The sequence below is a fragment of the Melospiza melodia genome, unplaced genomic scaffold (genome assembly GCF_035770615.1).
Source record: "Melospiza melodia melodia isolate bMelMel2 unplaced genomic scaffold, bMelMel2.pri scaffold_55, whole genome shotgun sequence".
Classification (NCBI taxonomy): domain Eukaryota; kingdom Metazoa; phylum Chordata; class Aves; order Passeriformes; family Passerellidae; genus Melospiza; species Melospiza melodia.
Window position 1 is genome coordinate 3,039,448 of NW_026948799.1, and position 5,509 is coordinate 3,044,956.

The 5,509-nt window shown below is 65.2% G+C and overlaps 1 long non-coding RNA gene across 1 annotated transcript; it reads right to left on the reverse strand.

The window, feature by feature from the left end:
- Nucleotides 1-4,142: 4,142 nt before the first annotated feature.
- LOC134413894 (uncharacterized) lies at nucleotides 4,143-4,749 on the reverse strand. Its single transcript, XR_010026607.1, has 3 exons — nucleotides 4,689-4,749; nucleotides 4,336-4,400; nucleotides 4,143-4,231 (listed from the first exon to the last, which is right to left on the reverse strand). It is a non-coding gene; the product is annotated as an uncharacterized LOC134413894 (long non-coding RNA).
- Between the last annotated feature and the right edge of the window lie 760 nt (nucleotides 4,750-5,509).

Consider the following 5,509-nt stretch of genomic DNA (forward strand, 5'->3'; position numbering starts at 1 on the left):
AGGGCCATCCCAGCCGGGTCTTGCCATGGCCAGGAGGGAGCAGGGAGCAAGGGGATCAGCCCGAAGCTGCTGGCCACCAATGGCCCACGTGGCCCTGAAAGCTCCGCATGCTCTGCCCATGGGAGCAGAGCCCTCCGCAGCCGGGGCAGGGCTTGCAGCTGCCCCCTCCAGCCCCCGCTGTCAGCCCGCTGCCCTCACTCACCAGTGCAGATCAGCTGCAGCTCTTGCTGCTGCCCCCTCAGGTGCCGCCCCGCCATGCCTGTGAACACAGAGCCTGTCACGGCCCCAGCGGCACAGCTCCCTGCCAGCGGCGCTGCCGGCGCTGTGGCCACACAGGCTGCTGGCCCGGCAGGGCTCAGCCCGGCCATTGCCGCACGCTGCCGCCCCAGGGCACGGCTGCCAGAGGGCGGCAGCAGCAATGCCCAGGCCAGGCGGGGCTCCACGGCGCCCCAGGGCACGGCTGGCGCTGCCGGGGCAGCAGGCGGGGCTGGGGCCGAGCTGCGGCGGGCCGGGGAGGGGAGGGGAAGGGCAGCTCAGGCACGTGGCTCACCCATGAACCTGATGGCCGCCTCTCGCAGGGGCTCCTGTGGGCTCTCCAGGTAGTGCAGGGCCCGGCGCAGGTGCTCGGCCGCTCGGCTCCTGTCCTCTGCCAGCTGCAGAGAGCGACAGGAGGGAAGGGTTGGCGCGGGCTCAGCCCCTGGGCCGGGCGCTGCCTGCGCCCATCCCCGGCCTTCCCTGCCCGCACAGCCCTGAGGCGCAGCCAGCAGCCGCTGGCCAAGGGCTCCCGAGGGGAAGGGGCAAAGGGCCGGCTGCTGCCCGGGGAGCCGCGGTGCCGCCCTACAGCCCCGCCGGGCCAAGGCTCCATGGGCACCCGGCTCGGGCCCACTGGAACCTGGAGAACAGCCCGCGCGGCCTCTGGGTGCAGCTGCGGGCACAGCTGCCAGCCCCGCACACCCCTGAGACCACCTCCCTCAGGGGCCTTCTCCAGGCTGAGGCTGGGGCTTGCAGGCCCTCCTTACCAGGAACTCAGCGAACTTCCACACCTTCTTGTTCTTCAGCAGTCTTTCAAAATCCCTCCTCTTCAGGAACTCAGCCACACAAAGCAGCGTTTCCTGAGAAGCCTGGAGAGCAGTAGAGACATGGAGATGGCTCCACAGTGCAGGACACAGCACCCGTGTCCCTGTGCCAAGGCCTTGAGGAGGCTGCAGCCCGGCAGGCACAGGGCAGGAGGCAGCCGAGTCCCCTGCCAGGGGGACAGCAGCAGCCCACGAGTCCTCACCTCTGCCACACGCTGATTCTCATCATGGCAGTGGAAGAACAGTGGCAGCAGGCTCTTGCGCAGGGGTGTCTTCAGGTCCTTTTTTGCCTTTTCCTCTGGATGAGTCACCAATGTTTGGAAGAGCAGTATGGAGATCAGCTGCACCTGGCTATTGTCCTGTATGAAAGGAAGAAAAAAAGACCTCAGCATTGGCTGCACGGAGCTCAGCTTGGCGCAAGCCTGTAAATCCACAGGGCATAAAGTGTCTGGGCAGCACCCAGTGGCTGTGACTGGGAGCAGTGAGCCTTACGTGGTCAAAGAGTGGCAGCAGCGCCTCAAGGAGCTGCAGTGTGATGGGGCTGGGCAGCAGCCTGTCACTGTCCAAGATGATAGAGTTGAGTAGCATGACTGTCATGATAACTATCTCTCCATCCCACAGGAGCTCCACAAGACTTTCAGTCAGGCTCTGCATGTTTTTGGTCTGTGCAGAACACAAGTTTATGAAATGCCATCCTGCTGCCGCAGGGCCTGGAGGCCAAAGGCCTGTCCTAAAGCACTTGGGCAGCTGAACCAGGAGGCAGGAGAGCTGGGAGCAGCTGCCCCAGCACCCAAAGCCCTGCCAAGCCCAAGTGACTGCATTCCCCAGCTCAGCCTCAGCTGCTGACCCCTTCTCACCATGCAGGGATCATCAGTGAGCTTGAGAAGGCCCCTGAGCGCCAGGCGACGCCTCTCCCTGCACTCGCTCTGCAGCTGCCTTGACAAGATTTTCAGGACTCTTTTAGCACCGCGTTCACTCAAGTCCAGGCACTTGAGGACCTGAAAGGCACAGGGCAGTGACAGGGACCCGGCTGTCAGGAGCCCAGAGCCGCACGGGGCTGGGCCCAGGCAGCAGCACAGGGTGCGGGCACCGTGCCAGGCATCTGCGGCTCCGAGAGGGCAGAGAGCTGGGAGGCAGCTCAGCCAGGCAGCGCTGGCCATCAGGCTCACCTCCACAAGGAACGCCAGGGCGGGCAGCTCCCAGCGTGGCTCCTGTGTTCTGAGCAGCCGGAGCAGGTAGCGAGCGATCCGGGAACACAAGGGGATGGAGACACAGCACATCTTCCTGGCAGGAGATAAAGTAACCAAGACTGTGGGACAGGGGGACCAACCTCTGCCAGGACTTACACACACAGGTCTGGTCTTTCCCCAGCATCCTGCAAGGGGCCCTGGGCTATTTGGGAGGCAGCTCCTGGTGGGCACCCTCCTCTCCCAGCCTTTTCCAATCTGCTTGGCCATCCCTCAGTGACAAGGCCCTCTGGCCCACGACCTCGGGGACCGTGTGGTGCTCCCTGGGCACAGAGCACAAATGTCAGAGGCAGTGGGAAGAAGAGGGTCTCACCTGGCCAGCAGACCCACGGCATAGTGGTGGGTGTCAGCACACAGCAGCGTGTCCCAGCCACGCTTGCCTTCCATTGACACCACCACATCCTCGTGCTGCATTCGGCAGAGCAGGGACTTCAGAGTCTGCACTGCAAACCTGTGTGCACAGCAAAGCCCAGGTCATGCTGGGAACACGGGCTCCTGCCCAGGGACGTGGCAGGGACAGGAGGAGTGGGATGGAGCACCTGTTGGGGCTGGTGGCAAGGCCGTGCTCTTCCTGGCATCCCTTCCAGAAGGTATCCACCTCCTCTGCCATCTCTTCTGTGCTGAAGAACACTTGGAAGAGCAGATGCACAAATAGGCGAGGGAAATACAGCCTCACTACACGTGGGACACGGGGCTCCTGGAGGATCTTCCACATCACCACAGTTGCCTGCAAAGGACAAAGCCCCCCGAGACAGCACTCAGTGCCGAGGTGTGCGTGTGGCTGGGCCCAAGTGTGGCAGGGAGAGGCCCGGAGAGACCGTGGCAGGGAGAGCACGAGGCCTGGTGGGCCTGAAGCTGCCCCTGGGCCAGGTTTCAGGCCAGCACCTGAGGCAGGGAGATGCAGTGGGGGAAGGAGGATGGAGAGCTACTGGAGAGGCGGCCGGCTTTAGGGCCAGCAAAGGCCAGTTGCAGAAACTCACAGCCAGGCCAAAGACACCCGTTCTGTCCCCATCAGAGGTGCGCGTGCTGTGCTCTGGCCAGCTCCCCAGCACATCCAGGAGTATCAGCTGCACTGGCTCTGCAGTCCGGGGCGAGCACATGATGCTCTTCCACATGGTCAAAGCAGCTCTGTGGGGTTAGAGCTCTGTCTCAGGGGGGTCTCAGACACAGCACTATGGCCTGGGCTGCAGTGGGGAACTGAGCTGACTGCCAGCTCTGCCTCTGCCCACTGGCCCTCAGCACACAGGCAGCCCAGCCCGTGGGGACTGGCCCCTGAGAAGCAGGGAGGGACTATGGCAGCATGCTGGGGGCTGGCAAAGGGGGGAGCCAGAGGACCCTGGAATTCTCTGTGTGTCAGACCACTGGGACAGGCTGTACAGGGTGATGGGCTGCTGAGCCCTGAGCCTTGTGGGCACATGGGCCCTGTACCTGTCACATGATGGGGCCACACGCAGGAGAGCCATCACCACATCAGCGGGCTGTGCCTCTGTCAGATCCAGAAGGGGCCTGTGCAGGTTGTACTCAGGAAACTCACTGGCCACAAGCCACTGGTGGATGTACCTGACAATGGCAGGCACCTGGAGAAGGGAGAGGAGACTTGGAAAGCTGCCAGAGGGAGTCATGTGCCCAGCTGCCCCAGAAAAGTGCTTCCCTTGCCACCACACTGCCATGGCCTCAAGGCTTACAGTGAGCAGCAAGCGTGGTTTAGGAGGCCAAGCAATTGCTGGGAGGATGGATGCCAGGCCACAGGCTGCTTACTTGCTTTGGACTGGAAGGACCCTCCTCCACAAGCATATCCAGCAGGGCAGCACTGCTCTTGGTTTTGAAGATGGGAGGGTATGCTCTGACCACAGTGCCCATGACGCTGGTCTCTTCCTCTTGAATCCTCTTCATGAATTTGCCAGCCATCTGTAGCAGAAGGGCAAGAAACCGGGGATGTTGCATGGAGTGCTGCACACATGGTGCTGGGCTGAGCAGGGACAACAGGCCCAGGTCGGGGGGGCTGCAGGTACCTGCCCTGTACAGCGGAAACGGCCACGGCTGGACTCCTGCTCTTGTGTGCGCTCCAGGGCTGCATCTGGCAAAGAGCAAGCGCAGCCAGAGCTGAGGGGCTGCGGGAGAGGCCGGAGAGCACGGCCCAGCCCTGCGCTGCCCAGGCAGAGAGAGCCCCGGGATGCTCCAGGGGATGGAGCACAGCCACTGCGGGGTGTCTGCCAGGCCCCTCTTCCGTCCTGTCCGTGGGCATTTCCCCAGGGGATGGGATGGGATGGGATGGGATGGGATGGGATGGGATGGGATGGGATGGGATGGGATGGGGCCAAGTTGGCTGCAGGCTCCAGCCCTGCAGCCCAGCTCTGCCCCTCACCCTCCTGCGGTGGTTGGAACGGCACCACCTCTTCAGTCTCCTCTACTGGGGCAGCTCCAGGGCCTTCTTCCTCCTCCTCCTCCACCCAGGCCAGCTTGGGCACTCTCGGGGGTCTCTGCTCCATGGCTGTGCCTGGAGCGCGCCCCAGCAGCGAGCCCAGCCGGTGCCGCTCCTGCAGGGCCTCCTGCGCCTCACCTGCGGGCGGGACGCGGCGGTCAGCGCTCGGCCCGGGGCCAGCCACGGCCCCCGAGCGCCCCTCACCCGCCCCGGGCCGGCCATGCCCAGGCGTTCCATCTTCGGAACGCGGCACGGGAGGCTCGGGGCCGGCGGCCGCGCTGCCGAGGGGGGGAGCTCGGGCCGGGAAAGCCGCAGCGGAGGCGGCGGGAGCGGCCCCGCCGCGTGTGTCCTCCGTGGGCCCCGGGAGGAGCCGGGGCCGGGACCGGGGCCGGGACTGGAGCCTGCCTCGGGGCCGGGGCCGGGCTCGGGCCAGGCGGAGCCGAAGGGTGGCGGTGCCGCCCCGGCCCCCGGCACCGATGCTCGCCCGGCAGCGCCACCGCCCGCACGGCCAGAGCCGGGCGGAGGCGAGACCGCGGCGGGACGGCCGGGGCCGGGCACGGGGCAGCCCCGCCCGGGGCCGGGGGCGGGCCGGGGGCATGGCCCGGCCCGGCAGGGGAGAGGGAGGCGGGGAGAGGGGAGGGACGTCGGGCAAGGGACCCCGAGGGAAGGGTGCCCGACAGAGGGAAAGGGAGAGAGAGAGAAAGAAAGAAAGAGAATAAGAGAAAGAAAGAGAGAAAACGAATCTGTTTTTGCTGCTTCTTCCG